The following is a 14,331-nucleotide window of genomic DNA, read 5'->3' on the forward strand; positions in this document are numbered from 1 at the left end:
CGACCGGTGGGCTGCTAGCCCCCACGTTCTGTGCCCACTACTTCAGACCCGCGGTCCCAGAGGCTGAGGAAGCAGCCTGGAAGCCGCCGGAAACATACATCACGAACACTTACGGAGTTGCCTGCCGGAAGTGTTGCGAAGCCGCCCCAGCCACGGCGCGGCGGAGCTCAGCCTCGATCTCGCGAAATTGAGCGAGACTACGGAAGCCGGAAGGATTGGGCTAAGCGTTTCCTGGGCTAAGTGTTTCCTGGGCTAGGCGTTTCCTGGGCTAAGCGTTTCCTGAGCTAAGGTCTTACTGTGGTCTCGAGGTAGCGGTGTGTGTGAGAAGTTTGCTTTTTAAAATTTCCGTAGTTTAATCATTACATTGAAGTGGTCCGAGCTCTAAGCTAAGGTAAATAATAATTCATAATAAATAATAATTCTTCCAATTTAGTGAGGCGCTTCTAAGTGCCAGTGTACCAAACGAATGAGAACCCTAAACGGGTTACCAAGGTTCTTCCCTCAAAGGACTCGCTGGATAAATCACTACCTACGTCTCAGGCATAACCATATTAAGACGACTTCTCTGGGAGATTTTCTGGTAGACTAAAAGTCAGAAGAAAGGAAGGACACTAACATTTATTAAGCACTAGAGCTGTGTTCTCCATCCATACTCCATTCACTGTTCGTGACTTTAGAGTTAACTTAAATCCAGAATGACTTTAATATCTAGATGTATGCATATATACATTCTTTTTTATTTCTTTGTGTTTATCTAAGTGGTTTCTCAAAATTTAGTGCCCATAAGATTTATATGTAGTGTTGTGTATACTAAAATCAATATACTAACGTAATTAAAGTGATTTTCAAAGGTAATTGTGCCTTAGGCTTTTTTTCCTCCTTGCTTATTGTCTTGAGAACCTAAACACTGTGCCTCGTTATACTCTCATTTTAGAGATTGAGGGAACAGGCCCAGAGAGTCTCAATAAATTCCTCAGGGTCACCCAGCTGGTAAGAGGCTAGAGTTAGGATTCCAACTTAGGAATCAATAGCTCTTCACAGGTAGTTGCTGGAGAGACTATTTTTATCATATAGAAGGCCTAACTTACTCTGATTATGAGATAATGTGGCTTTGTTTTAGTTCAATATATTAAAATCTGCACCACTTAAATATGTGTAGCTTAGTATAGTCCTCTTGAATAAAAATAAATGGTGGCAGTTATTTTGTCCCCTCTCCAGCTATGTCTTTGTGGAGATCAGTTTGCCCTTCACTGTTTCACTACCTGGATGGAAGACCCAGCCCAGAATATAGTGCATGTCTCCACACTATTTTGTGGAAAATCCAGGCAAATAGGGAAACAGTTTATTGAGATTTGAGAAGATGCGAGAAAGAAGAATGCAGTTTTAAAAGATAGTAAATTTCAAGCCACTATGGGCACATCAGGAAAGTTTAATCAATGGTACAGAATGATTTGTGTTAAGCTATAACTGTAGAGGATGGCTGTTACTGGGAAAGAGGGTACTGTCACTGAAAAGGAAAGCCGACCACTAAAAATGAACTATATAAACATTCTGGTAAATAAAATAAGTGATTTTAGTTAGAGCTGATCTGTTTTTAAGGATCTAATTATCTCTGGAGGGACTGAGAAGCCCAGTGTCTGAGAACCAGATGCCAGACAGTGGCACGTAGTCTGAGAATGCCACCTTGTGAGGCCATTCTTGAGTGGCACATGCCTTCATCACTATGGAGTCTGTCTCCTCTTCATTCCTAATTCCAACACCAGAGTAGCTTTCAACCACCCCAGATCTTGAACATCTAAAATTGCTGTGGTATGGCCATGAAAATAGGAAAAAGTAGCTGCTTTTAGAGGGTAAGCAGCATTCATCGAGTGACATTTATTGAATGCTTGCCATACACAGTAGTGACAGAAAAAATGAACTTTAAGCAGGTGTAATCAGAACTCACGCTGGGATTTTCTGTCTTTGGTTAGTGCTGGCATTAAATAGAGGCAGTCACAGTAGCTAAGTGCCACAGGGAACCTTGTTCTTCACTTCCCAAATACCACTTATGCAGCAGGGGATAACATTTTACAGTTATGGGTGTATTTGAATTTATTTTCTGCAGGGGTAGATACCCTTTGACTTGAAGGAGACAGAGCACTGGATCTTTGATGTAGGACTGGAAGGGGTGAGGAGAGAAAGTGAGGGGACTAGTTTTCCTTCTCATCTTGGCGAAACCAGTCCCACATATGGGGCTTCTCAAGGTGGACGTAGAAAGAAAACACTTTTTTTCACTTCTTGCTCTAATATTTTGTTTACTGGTTTGACCTTTTAAAAAAATCTTAAAAAAATTTTTTTTAAAAATTCTTTTCCAGATAACTTCCAGATTAAGCAGCATGAATAATTAAGTGAATATATGAGAGGGAAGAGAGGGCAGAGCATTCAAGACAGTCAGACCTTTGGTGTCTGGATGCTGGGCCTATTTTTATTGTCATGTCAAATTCCATTTCTAAATAAACACATATGTACATCTTTTAACAAACACTCTCTAGGCCCTGGAGAAAAAAAGATGAAAAAAACACCTGATTCTTCAGTGGCGCGTGGTCCAATAGAGGAGTAGACATAAGAAGAAACGAATACGTCACAGTGGTGAGTACTATTGTTGTGGACACCTACTAGGTGTCTGCTTAGATCCTTTTATCCTGGGTAATGCGGTAGTGGGCGTTGATGGGGATAAGAGAGGAGAGGAAAAGGCAAGTATGTGCATTCCAGCAAGAGAGAGCAATATAATTAAAGAAGTAGAAATGTGAAAAAGATGCATTCTAGAGACTGCAAGTGTGAAATTGAGGTAGGTAGGGATATTTTAGTTATGGACATTTTAGTTATGTAAGTGTGTCATTTCAGCTAGGCTATAGATTTGTGGGAAGAGACTTCCTGTCTCCTCTGCACAAGTACACACACACACACAAACATATACACACACAGATTAAATGCCTGATTTATTTAGCAAAGAACACAAAAACTTAGGTGTAGCAAGGCAGCCACATAAAGCAGGGGCAGAAGCAGCATATCTCAAAGTAGCTTTTCTTGGATCCCCCAGATTTCTCAAAATAACATGTACAGCTGCTAGTGACACCGTATGCAAAAGATAAAGTCTATCTGGATCTCAGAAACATATATATTACCATTCAGGAAGGACTTACACAAATAATCTATGACTATATAAGAAATATTTGTAGACAGATTCTTTTTGGTTCTTGACTCTGATGTAAACAATTTCAGCAAAGCTTCATCCTTGTCTGGGGTTAAGGATGGGTTGTGAGTATCAGGAAAGGGTGAGTAGAACTGAATAAGACCCTAGGAGTATGTGAATACTCTTGCCTTTAATTTTTCAGCATTTCTTTTTGCCTCCCTCTTTTTTTCTTAAAAAAAAAAAATACTTTTTTGTTGTTTAAATGAGTTTGAGTAAATTTATGATTTAGAACCAAAAGATTCTTGACTAATACACTAAGAAGCCACCAGCTAGTAGCCTCTGCTCTTTCTACTCTGCCGTTTCATAAAATGAAGAAATAGATATGCAGAGGTTAATAATTTGTTCAAAAACTAAATTTAGAATCAACGTTATCTTACTGTATATCTAGTACTCTTTCTACCATGCCGCACAGTTTGGAGGATCAGCTGAAACTATGCTCCTTAAGGATATAGTTTGTAAATATATATGTATGGAATTTATTTTATTTTAAAAGTATCTGTTATTATCTTAACATTTAAAGATAGCCTTGAACCTTTTTTTCCTATAATAGGGCCGCTTGGTTTCATTCATAGGCACATGGTGCAAGAGATTTAGATTATAGCTTTGCTACATATAACAAGGAAGAGTGGGGAATACTAAATGGAAACCATGGCTAGATCAACCAAAAATTCATCCCCATTATTAAAAAAATAATTCAAACTGTGAGCCCTTCTGGCAAGAGTTGGTACATCTTCATTCATCCAATAGTTTTTTCTTGAGAAGCTTCTACCACCTTCTCTTTTTATTTTTCATATCACTGACTAACACCTCTTCAAGAAAAACATTTTCAGTCTAATGTTTATCCACTTGAGGGTGCTATGAGATCATTGTAGGTGTCAAATTTTTCTACCTTTTATCAGAAAACTTACTGCCAAGTAAACAAGGATTCAGGGATGGGGAATTGTGATCTATCATATAGAGTCATTTTAAGATAGTTGGGTCTCTAACACCTTCTCTATTTTTTAGTTACTGGTAAATGTTTTGAGCATATTATTTTAATGTAAATCAGTTCATATCTCATTGCCTAGGATTGATTAGCTCGGTAATTTTGAATTACTTTTTCCAAGAGAAAAGATCACTGACTTCAGTTCCAATCTAGACCAGTTGGTTCTGAACAGACCCAGGGGTGAACGTTACACAACTCCAGGGCAGAGTGGGGGTGGTGGTGTTGGTACATGTATGGCATAAAAAATGTATGATGTACACAGCACTCCCAGAGATGTGCAAATGCTTGACCATACGCAGTGGCCATCTGCAGTGCTGTTATCAGCCAGTCACTTTTTCCATGTTTGTCTTTGTTTACAAAAAGGACTTAGAAATAGAATGAGGATATTTCAGCACAAAGCCATCATGATTGTGGGAAGAAAAAACAGTTGAAAGATGTGTGTGATACTGGAATGGGCCAATGTGCTTATCTTCAGGTACTTTGTCATGACTGCTTATAATGATACAAACATACACGTGCACACACACATGCATGCATGCCCCTGCATGCACTTCTTAGATTCTCATTTTTTGCTGATTTCTCAGAATACTATGCAAGGGAACATGTCAGGATTATAACCAAGAATAATTGATGATTTAATTGATGCTAAATACAGTCCTTCTTCGGTATCCATGGGGAACTGGTTCCAGGAACCCCCATGGATATCAAAATCCGGGGATGCTAAAATTCCTTATATAAAATGGCATAGTACAATGAATACAGTCGACCCTCAATATCCATGGATTCAGCCAATTGTGGATCGAAATTTCGATTCAGTTGATTGAATTCGTGAATGTAAAACCCGTGGGTACAGAGGGCCAACTGTAAATAGTATTCCTTGTCAATATATTCTGGGTTGATTTGATACCCAGTTTGGACATTTCTTTGAAAAGGAGTAATCAATCATCTTTTAATTATTAAACAATAATTCCTTTTTATTTTATTGATGGCAGCACCAAAGAAGAATTTCAGAGACTAGAAATGTATTATTGGTTTAGTGTATATTGCCCTCCTGAATGGAATCCACTGAAAGATCCAGCATAGCTGGGTAAAGATTTAACTTCGATTCTGTCCACTTTATATATGACATTTGATTATTAGTAGACATAGAGTGGTCAAATTTCCAAATGCAATTAATTAAATGAATGAATTCATTCTGCAAATATTTGTTGAGGGTTAGGCACTGTTTCAGATATAATAGTGGCACTATAGGGATATAATAGTGAAAAAATACACCAAGATTCCTGCCTTCATGGAGCTAACATTTTGGTGGACAGAGACAGACAATGAGCAATAAACATAATAAATAAATAAATGATGTAGTATATTAGAAGGTGATAAATCCCATAGAAAAAGAAGCAAAGCAAGGTAAAGGGCATTGGAAGTGCAGAGGGATGGATGTAGTAGTTTTAAATAGAATGGTCAGGGCAGGTCTCATTGAGAAGATGACATTTGAACAAAGACTTGAAGGAGATGAAGGCATCAGTCATTCAGCTTGTTTGGGAGAGAAGAGTTCCAGGCAGAGGAAACGTCAGTGCAAAGGTCCTAAGGCAGGAAAGTACTTGATGTATTGAGTAACAGCAAGGAAGACAGTGTGGCCGGAGTAGAGTGAGCACAGAGGTGCAGAGTTTGTAGGCTATTGGAGGAACTTGGCTTTTACTCTTGATGGGATGGGAGTCACTTCAGGGTTTTAAGCAGAGAGGCACATTATGACTTTCATTATAAAAGGATCATTTTGGTTGCCGTATAGGCTGGAGTTAACTACCTATTGCTTGTAATAAAAAGAAAAAGGTGTATAGAAGGCCAAATATCTCTTATTTCTTAGGAAACATAATTTCATTTTAAAATTTACCTATCATTGCATAGAATAAGAATATGAAGTTTCAATGGCTACATGAAGATTAAGAGCGTGAGCAACTACAGTTGTCCCTGCAGCAGGGATTCATTCCAGGAACACCCATGGATACCAAAATCCATGGATGCTCAAGTCCCTTATATAAAATGGCGTAGTACAATGAATACGTACTCCCAACATGAGGTTGGGAGTTATCACAGTAGAAACAGTTTAGCCCAGGAGTCCCAGCTATATGTTTTGGGGGCAGATCATCTAATCTCTTAAACCTCTCTTGTCACCTTTAAAACTAAGGGATTAGACACAGTGAATTTTGAGATCTAATCCATAACATTCTTCTGATCAGCGATGAAAACAGTCCAAGTGCTGAAACTGCACATCTCTCTTTAAGCCGCTGTGCTTCCACCCCGCTCCTGCCATGTACATGTTAAATGATGGCTGGAGTGGTACCTTTAAGGAATACCGCAGACTTGTTAACAGATTACTTCTTTAGGCAGGGTTCAAGATCATTGATTATGTTTCAGCTTAAGTTATAATCATATTCTAATCATTCTTTTTTATGTCTATACTGTAGTCACTCTGGAATTGTATATTTCTCAAACTCTCTAGCGACTTACTCACACTTTCTCTTCTGCTTGTAGCCACTCCATGGATGGTGATTCTTGTGCATTGTGCTTTGGTCTTTCCTGGTTTCACTTTCTCAGAAGGTAATCTGATTTTCAAGTACAGGAGGGGTCCATTCTTTGCCCTAATAAATTCACTGTAAAGCCCTTTATGATCTGGTCTCTGCCTATGTATCCTACCTCATTTTTAACCCTCTCCCTCAATCATCAGGATTCAACCACATAGATTTTCTGATATTTTCTAAATACTCGAAGTTTTCCCCACTTAAGAGCTTTTGTACTTGCCGTTTTCTAAAATGCTCTTCCCTCACTTTTCTCTATTTTGTTTTTATCTTCAAGTCTCAGCTTAAAGAAGACCTCTCTTACAGCACTCCATTTATTTCCATCGTAACAGTTATCATAATTTATTTCCTTATTGATTATATGTCTTCCCCACTAAAATATCAGATCCATGAAGGTAGGGCCATATCTGTCTTGTTCATGACTCTGTACTCAATAGCTAGTTCAGTGCTTGGCACATATCAGGTACTAAATAAATACGCTTGAGTGAATGAACAGCAGTGTGGAAATATTTATATGTAGATATCACACTCAAAGTAAGGGATGGGACATAGTATGTCATATATGTCATATGTATGACTGAGCAAGGCTTAATTAACCAGGTTGCGTGGAACGGAACCTGGAATTAAATTCTGATTCTGGGCAATGGGACCATCTCTTGGCTTGGGAGGTAGTTATGGCAAACAAAACGTGTCATTTGGAAATTACAGCAACAGACGAAAGGTGGTATTCCAAAAAAGAAGTCCGTGTTGTTGGTTCAACTTAGAATAAAAGTGCTTTCTGGACAGGTGCAGGGAGCATGGTAACTGGATACTCCAGAAGCAGATGGGTTGGTCTTTTTTTAAAAAACTTTAAAGGAGTTTTTTTTTCTTTAAGCTCAAATATGAATTAAATGATGTGATAGCTAAAAAAAGCAAATGTAATTTTCTCTCTTCCTTCCTTTATTTTTTTCTTCTCCCTGGTTTACGTTTGGTTTTTGTCTTTTATCTGTGTTAATTGTTGTTGACTTCATTGTATCTGTGACTAAGGATAGTATCTCTGAGATGTGATTAGGAATGGTTTGTCTGAGGTGTTCTGTGCATATAGGACAAATATCTGCATATTTGTATTAGTCAGGGTTATCCAGAGAAACAGAACCAGTAGGATATGTGTGTATATAGAAAGAGATTAATTTTAAGGAATTGGCTCATGTGATTGTGGAGGCTGGCATGTCTAAAATCTGCAGGGTGGGCTGGCAGGCTGGAAATCCAGGAAGAGCTGATGCTGCGGTTCAAGTCTGAAGGCCATCAGGCTGGCGACCCAGGAAGAGCTGGTGTTGCAGTTCAAATCTGAAGGCCATCTGCCGGCAGAATTCCCTCTTGCTTGAGGGGGGTCAGTCTATCGTTCTATTCCAGCCTTCACTTATTGGATGAGGCCCACCCACATTATGGATAACATTCTGTTTACTCAGAATCCACCAATTTAAATGTTATTCTCATCCCGAAACACCCTCACAGAAACATCCAGAATAATGTTTGATCACATACTTGGATATCATGGCCCAGTCAAGTTGACACATAAAATTAACCATTACAATTGTGTTGTACTTCAATGCCACATTTTAAGACAATGAAGCTTCTTTGGAGCAGTACAACCCCATGATGATGAAGCAGCTAGACACCATGTATGTTGTATGAAGAACAGCTGAAGGGACTGGGAATGCTTAGAAATTTTGCATCACTCTACTGGGTTCTACACTTGTCCAGACCCAATATCTGAGTTGAATCATCACTTCGTACTTGTATCAGAGTTGTAATATGAATTGTAGACATTTCATTGCCCTTTGGTTTGAAATTGCTTTAATTTCAGTTAAGGGCCTTTGTCAACAGAATTTTTAAGCTTGTAATGCTTTTATTTTGCTATTTTCCAAGATCTAAAACTTAAGCGGATTCCTTATCCACCATGGTGATTTCTGCAAAATAACTTGCATGTTGAGTGCTGAGTAAAAGATGATCTCCCATTTTGCGTGAGTCGTTGACTTCCCTTTTGAGCTTTAAAACATCACTCCTAATTGTAGCAGCCTAGGGTTTTGCTGTTAACTGTTTCCTGCCCATTTCTGTGGTCACATTTCAACCTCTTCTGCAACAATAACAAAACCAAACACCATCTTGTTAGGAAAGATTTTTGTTTTTTTCTGTTGTTATTTTTCTGTGACACTTAGACCTTTCATTAGCTAATGATCCAGAATTTGTTGTAGTCATTTTTATTGGCATCATGGTGAGTAGTATGAATATGAGAGTTGTAATTTATTTATTCACCTAATGTTTATTGAATATCGACTGTGCCAAGCAGCTCTAGGTGCGAGGAATTCAGTGATGAACATATAAACACATGTCATAGAAACATCCTAATTGAAAAAAGATAGCATGAATGGTTATTGCTGATGTTTTGCTTTCATCCTGATGAATATTCCTTAATTCTATACCTATGGACTTAGGTATGAAAGAAAAGTGGATTATTTTTATAGCTTTTATCAGTGCCACAGAATGAAAAACCTAGTACCCTTGTTAAAATTTAAAGATTTAGAGAAGAATAAAATTCACAATAGTATAGTATAATTTCACTAACAAATACCATTGCATTGATTATTTCTGTATAATTAAAATATTTCCAAGCCTTTGCCATGGGCTCTTATTTCTGGCCAAATTAAGGGTAACTCATTTCCTAAACTACTGTGTAGCAAAAGAGTCTATGTAGGACCCTTGGGATTAGTGGCATAAGAACTAAATCAGTGAAATTTTTATGCCATTTACTAGGAAATTTGTTTTATGGAATATTCTTTTTTTTTTTTTTTTTTTTGTGAGGAAGATCAGCCCTGAGCTAACATCCATGCTAATCTTCCTCTCTTTTTGCTGAGGAAGACCGGCTCTGAGCTAACATCCGTTGCCAATCCTCCTCCTTTTTTTCCCCCAAAGCCCCAGTAGGTAGTTGTATGTCATAGTTGCACATCCTTCTAGTTGCTGTATGTGGGACGCGGCCTCAGCATGGCCAGAGAAGCGGTGCGTCGGTGCGCGCCCGGGATCCGAACCCAGGCCGCCGGTAGCGGAGTGCATGCACTTAACCCTAAGCCACGGGGCCAGCCCAATGGAATATTCTGAGTTAACATAATATAGTTATGTTAGCATTGATTATCTCTGTATAATTAAAATATTTCTGTATTATTATTAATAGTCTGAAACTCTCTTTGGTTTTATTAGAAAAGAGGAGAATTTAATCGCTCCTTTGTTCTTCAGGATGTTGCTTTTCTTTTGTTCTCCAGGGAGTCATTTTTAGTTCCCATCTTCTTCCTCTCTTTTAGTAAGTTCTCTTTTGTTCTGTTTTGTGAATCAGTCTTCTAGCCCTATCTCTCTGCATCACGTATCTGGATTATAGTCATTACAGTAGTAACAAAATTTGACTATACAGTCTAGTTTACATATCAATGGAAATTGGGGATAAGGTATAACAGTATGATTTATGAATTATTAATTGATGTTTTTTTTTTCTGGTCCAAATGATGAAATGGTGATCCTCTTGTCAGTTGGGGACTGACATAGAAGAATAGCCATTATTTTAGGAATTTCCAGTAATAGTGTAAATGGAGAAAATCAAAAGCCTTGACTTTTACTTGCAGTTATGACTGATTATGGTGCCAGACTAACCCTTCCACAATAAACAACCGAAAAAAAAAACCTGGAAAAAATATATGAAACAACTGTTTTCAAGACATTGTACAACAGGCAATGCTGGACTGCAGTGTCTGAGAGAAGGGAGTCAAGCCAGATAAGTCCTACAATTGATCTCCAAAGATACCAGCTTCCAAAAATGAGACCAATTAAAATCCAAAGTAGACAACTTTTCTACTTGGATGTCGTAGTGGCATTATTTAAGTCCCCTAGCTCAAAAACAACCAGGGAGGAGGAAGAGGACAAAGGGAAAGCAATCTTAAATAGTACTGAGTTTTCATTTTGGTACATCTCTGTTTGTTTCTTGTTAAACAAGCTAAAAGAAAATGACTTCCTGCTTCTCGAGTTGCTTTTCTAAGCATTTAGCTTTAGATTCGTTACTGGATAATTTTAGCGATTTCCTCATTTCTGTAGAGGAATAAACATGAAGCCAGCCTACAAACCTATGAGAAGCTAATGTACTTTGTGTACATAAGCAATTTAAAAACTAGTATGTAGGTACATTATTGAGAGGAAAGGTAAAAAATAACAGTAGACAGCTAAAAATAGATGATCTTCCATATTATTTTAAAGATGTGATGATTAAGTACTTGTTTTCTTCACTTTGTCTTATCAGCAAATATACAGCTGCAATAAAAAACTCCATTTACCCTATAAAAGTGATCTGAGAGAACTGAATCCTATGTCTATCTGGTTAAAGCTTTTCTTCCCTAAACAGGATGATTTAAGGGCAATACGCATCTCAGCTCAGCCTTAATAGTCCCTTGCTACTCATGTGATAAAATTTACTATGGATTGCAAGTGTATATGATATCCTTGGTTAAAATATAGCAGCTCTGCTCATATTACCTCATCATAATACAATCTCTCTGGACATAGGCTTTCATTTTTTCAAGATTTGATTTTTTTTTTTTGATGAGGACGATCAGCCCTGTGCTAACATCTGCCAATCCTCCTCTTTTTTTGCTGAGGAATACTGGCCCTGGGCTAACATCCGTGCCCATCTTCCTCCACTTTATGTGGGACGCCGCCACAGCATGGCTTGCCAGACGGTGCGTTGGTGTGCACCCGGGATCCGAACTGGCGGACCTCGGGCCGCCGCAGCGAAGCTCGTGCACTTAACCGCTTGCGCCACTGGGCCAGCCCCCAAGATTTGATTTTAAAATGCTCTCTAGTTTTAGGTCACTTGAACTTTGTTGGTTCTCAGTTTCTAAAATAATCTGGGCCTTTCTAGCTTTAAATTTCTGTGACAGTGTGATATTTTGGGTTTCAAAATTATTTATGTTGGGGAAAAAACCCGATACTTCCTTTTCAGAGAAAAATACTTCAAAGTGTAATTTTATCATTATTAACATCAAATTGGTTCATTAATTCATCCTCCTATGCCAGTAGTTTGGGAAGAAAATTAAACTAACAACTAAAACAGAAATGACTCCTCTTTTTCAGGAATTAGCAGCCTAAGGAGAATGTGCACAGTGTTGTGCACATTGCTTATAGAGCTAGAAAGCTAATATAAATGTTTAATAGCACAACAAATCAAATTATTGCATCATGGGAAGTTTTGTATGTACATACATAGATATCAGTATATACATATATGTATATATTACTGTATACACATAAATAAATGTGTTGTGGCTTCATTGGCATAAAATGTGGAAATTAGAAGAAAGGTGGAAGTTGTAAGCATATTTTTGTATTGCTACTTGCTCAGCCCAAATTGGCGGATTCATATATTCCTGAACATCATGATAATTAGAGCTGAGAAGTGAATTGGATTATAAAATAGGCCTTTGTGGTCATTTGTTGTCTTTTGGCTGCCTGGCATCTGTTTTTCCTAATTTTGGTAACAGTACCCAGCTTTCCCCCACCTTTTGTCCTTGAATTTTGTGTGGCCTAAACTATTGAGTCTAAGGATAGGCATGTGGTTCACTACAGGCCAATCATCATGTTTCATTCTTCTGATTAATTGATTGGTTTAGGAATAGGCAGGTGATTTGACTTAGGCCAGTGAGAGTCAAGCCCAGGAACTCTGATTAAACTATTGAAAGGGCCTTGTATTTTTTACTTTATTATTTTTATTTTATTTATTATTCTTTAACTATTTTTTTTCTGGACCTCAACCTGAAACTGCTATCAGATATCTTGCTACTTTGAATGAAGTCTACATGGAAGAGAACAGAGCTAAGAGATGGAAAGGTACTGAGTCCCAGTGACATCCTTTGAGATGCTAGGTGAAGCTGGGCCTGAAGATAAGAGCTACCCCTATAGTTTTCAAATACATAAGTCAATAAATCCCCTTGTTTGGTTAGACAAGCTTGAGTTAGATTTTCTGTTACCTGCAGCAAAAGAGTGCTATATTGGATATTTTCCATATGCCCTCCAGATTCACTCTCTACTCTTCTCCACCCTCTCTGTCTCCCAGGGGATGGACCTATCTGGACTGTGTCTAAAAATTCTTTTGCCTTCTGGCTTTTGGTTGTGTTCAGCCAATGGAAATCTCCCGGAGGAGTGAAGTCAGGGCATTTGTTCCCTGAGGGCTCTCCCTGGTAGATCATAATAGGTTGGCTAGTCCCTCTTGCAAAGGCTATAAATCCTGTCAATTGCCCTTCTCTCTCCAGGTTTGAGTAGCTATTCTCTCCCTTCATGGCATCAGATGTATGGTATGAAGTAATACCTCCCTGCAATTGCTAGCCCTGGGGTAAAACATTTATTCCTAATTGATTTCCCATAACCCTTCCCTTTTGTAGTCTCTCTATTAAATTCTCCTCAATTATCTAGTTTGAAGGAGCCATCTCTTCCTTCCAGGACCTGAGTGATACATGATACTGGCTCAACACAAGGTTGACTTAAGGGAAGCCATATTGTAGAAAAGAGAACATATAGTAACTTTGAATGACTTCTGATTAACTAACCCAGCTGGATATGCAACCTCCAGGAGATATACATGCTCTATAAATTTTATGGCCCCACTCAGCTGTGAATAAGATGATAACTTTGTTCTTTTGAGTTCCCTAGGAATGTGATGACCCCCAGACAGGGATTTTATGTTGATATCCAAGACAACTGGCAACTCCCAGTCTGTAACACCAGAGGGTCAACATTCCTAACTCTCTCCCCTATAACCCATGGGCCTATATAACTCCGTCAAGATTCTGTGCCCCCCTTACGATGGTTCTTTTGGATGTTAGTCCCCCCATCTTCCACCTTGCTTGCAAGCTGTAATAAAACCCTTTCTCTCCTACCACCTTGCTTCTCAACTGTTGGCTTATCTTTGTGGTGAGTACAAGACCCCCTTTTGGCAGTAACATACATACTCCATTCATTGTCATCTTCAAAATAAGTGGAAAATGCAGTAATTTTGAAAGACATAATCAGACTTGCCATTTGAATAATTTATTGCTTGGTAGTGAATGTTCAATTGAGTATTAAGACAAGAATTCAGACTTTTTGCAATGCATGCAATTTTAGGAAGTCTTTGGTGAAGGGAATTAAGAGCTATTGGAATCTATATGAGCTTGGACTTAAGATTTTGGCTTCTTTTCTAGTCTGTCACTCTCAGAAACTACTTTTTTGTTGTTGTTGTTGAGGAAGATTGGTCCTGAGCTAGCATCTGTGCCAGTCTTCCTCTATTTTGTATGTGGGACAGCGCCACAGCATGGCTTGATGAGCGGTGTGTAGGTCTGCACCCGCAATCTGAACCTGTGAAGCCTGGGCTGCTGAAGTGGAGCATGTGAACTTAACCACTATGCCACCAGGCTGGCCCCTAGAAACTACTTTTTAATGCAACCATGGTGGAATCCTTTTTCTTTGTTGTCCATAACAGCTCTATGTAA

General features: G+C 38.5%; 1 long non-coding RNA gene across 1 annotated transcript in view; it reads left to right on the forward strand.

Annotated features, from left to right (window-relative positions):
• Positions 1 to 139: 139 nt before the first annotated feature.
• LOC147915186 (uncharacterized) overlaps positions 140 to 14,331 on the forward strand; it is a 122,099-nt gene continuing 107,907 nt past the window's right edge. The window contains exons 1-2 of the long non-coding RNA XR_015554492.1: positions 140 to 391; positions 2,532 to 2,628. This is a non-coding gene — a long non-coding RNA (uncharacterized LOC147915186). The remainder of the gene's footprint in view (positions 392 to 2,531; positions 2,629 to 14,331) is intronic.

Source organism: Ceratotherium simum, chromosome 15 (genome assembly GCF_057802395.1).
Source record: "Ceratotherium simum simum isolate JZ-2026a chromosome 15, ASM5780239v1, whole genome shotgun sequence".
Classification (NCBI taxonomy): domain Eukaryota; kingdom Metazoa; phylum Chordata; class Mammalia; order Perissodactyla; family Rhinocerotidae; genus Ceratotherium; species Ceratotherium simum.